Here is a 2,303-nt window from a genome sequence, read left to right as displayed (position 1 = left end):
CTTGCTGGCTGTTTGTATTCGTTTGCCTGGGCAGCTTGGGCCCTCCAGGTAGGGCAGGGTCCTGCTAAGGGGGCTCTCATCCACTTTCTCTTTCCTCTTCAGTGGGGGACTCGGGTTGGGGTAGCCACAGTGTGACCGGACAGTGTCCCTGGAGGGGCTTAGGGATTTGGACAGGAGACTCGCTGCCTGGCGGAGCCTGGGCCAGAAGGACACCCCAGAGTTCACTGCACAGAGAAGGGTGTTCGGGCAGGAAGCACTTGGCTCAACTCTTCAGAAAACCTGAGTCCACCAGCCATCCCTGACAGTCCTTGCTCCTGGCTGCGGGGACCAGGGTCAGCATGTAAAAAAGACCTTGTCTCCCTCAGAGAGGGCTTGGAGCTGCTGCACGGCTCCAGGCTGAGGCGGCGGGGATGGGGGATGGCCAGGGTGTCACAGCACAAGCTCTGGGGCCACCTTCCTGGTGACAGATCTGCATTTCTGTTGGCTTCAGTTTGACACGGAAGTAACAGGATGGCCATCCAGGGCTGATGTGAGGACCTTAAGCCACAGCACAGTGCACGGGGAGCCCTACCACGGTGGCCTGTCATTCTGGCTCAGTGCCCAGCGGGCAGGAGGACTACAGCCGGCGAGTGGCAGGGGACTGGCTCCCAGGGGCTGGCAGGACCAACCTGAACCAGACCCTGAGGGCAGATGAGGGTGCAGGGCTGGGCCGGCTCCCCACCAGGAGCTGCCTGCAGTGGGAGCCCCAAACGCCTCTGAGCTCACTAACCTCAGGTCCTCAAGATGTTGGGAATATCATGTTTCAACCTGAGGTCCAGCAGCCGCTTCAGGTCCTACCCAGGCCTGGCATGGAGAGGCCAAGTGAGGGCAGCAGAGACCCGAGTGCCGTCAGCTGGGAGGGTTCTCCCCGCCCTGGGAGCACCAGTAGTAACGCCATCTATGGTTTTCTTATCAGAAGGTAAAACATTTATGTAGAAAACCTAGAAATAGAAGTGAGCAAAAAAAAGCCTCATAATCCTGGCATTTAAGATATTGGCGTCTCTTTGTGGTGGTTTTGAGACGGTCTCGCTGTCATCCAGGCTGGAGTGCAGTGATGCAATCATAGCTCACTGCAGCCTCAACCTCAGGGGCTCAAACATTCCTCCCGCCTCAGCCCTCTCAGTAGCTGGAACTGCAGGTGCACACCACCACATGCAGCTAATTTTTGTTGTACTTTTTATAGAAAAGGGGTTTCACCATGTTGCCCAGGCTGGTTTCATATTCCTGAGCTCAAGCAATACACCCACCTCAGCCTCCCAAAGTCCTGTGATTACAGGTATGAGCCACCGTGCCTGGCCAGAATCTTCAGTAGAATGATTTACCTCTCAAGAATTATCCCAAGGGTCCAGCATAAACTCATGCCTGTAATCCCAGCACTTTGAGAGTCCAAGGCAGGAGGATCTCTTGAGCCCAGGAGTTCAACAGCAGCCTGGGCAATAAAGTGTAAACTCATCTCTACAAAAGTATTAAGAAAATTAGCTGGGGCCAGGCGCGGTGGCCCACGCCTGTAATCCCAGCAGTTTGAGAGGCTGAGGCGGGTGTATCAGGTCAGGAGATCGAGACCATCCTGGTTAACACGGTGAAACCCCGTCTCTACTAGAAATACAAAAAGTTAGCCGGACGTGGTGCTGCACTCCAGTCTGGGCGACAGAGCGAGACTCCATCTCAAAAAAAAAAAGCTGGATGTGGTGGCACATGCCTGTTGTCCCAGCTACTGGGGAAGCGGAGGCAAGAGGATTGCTTGAGTCCCTGGGAGGTCACGGCGGCAGTGAGCTGTGATTGCACCACTGCCCCGCCTGAGTGACAAGAGCAAGACCCTGTCTCAAAAAGATGCTAAAGGCCGGGCGCGGTGGCTCAAGCCTGTAATCCCAGCACTTTGGGAGGCCGAGACGGGCGGATCACGAGGTCAGGAGATCGAGACCATCCTGGCTAACACGGTGAAACCCCGTCTCTACTAAAAAATACAAAAACCTAGCCGGGCGAGGTGGCTGGCGCCTGTAGTCCCAGCTACTCGGGAGGCTGAGGCAGGAGAATGGCGTGAAGCCGGGAGGCGGAGCTTGCATTGAGCCGAGATCCGGCCACTGCACTCCAGCCTGGGCGACAGAGCGAGACTCCGTCTCAAAAAAAAAAAAAGATGCTAAAGCTTTTTTTTGTGTGTTGCATTACAGAAAGGTACAGAAAAATTAGTTTTGCTTTAGAAACCTGTCCCTGGTTCCCAGGCATCTGCCATAGTGCAGTTGAAAGCTCATCAGAAGATCAGGAAG

This window comes from Macaca fascicularis, chromosome 1 (genome assembly GCF_037993035.2).
Source record: "Macaca fascicularis isolate 582-1 chromosome 1, T2T-MFA8v1.1".
Taxonomy (NCBI): Eukaryota; Metazoa; Chordata; class Mammalia; order Primates; family Cercopithecidae; genus Macaca; species Macaca fascicularis.
Note: the sequence above shows the minus strand (reverse complement) of the source record.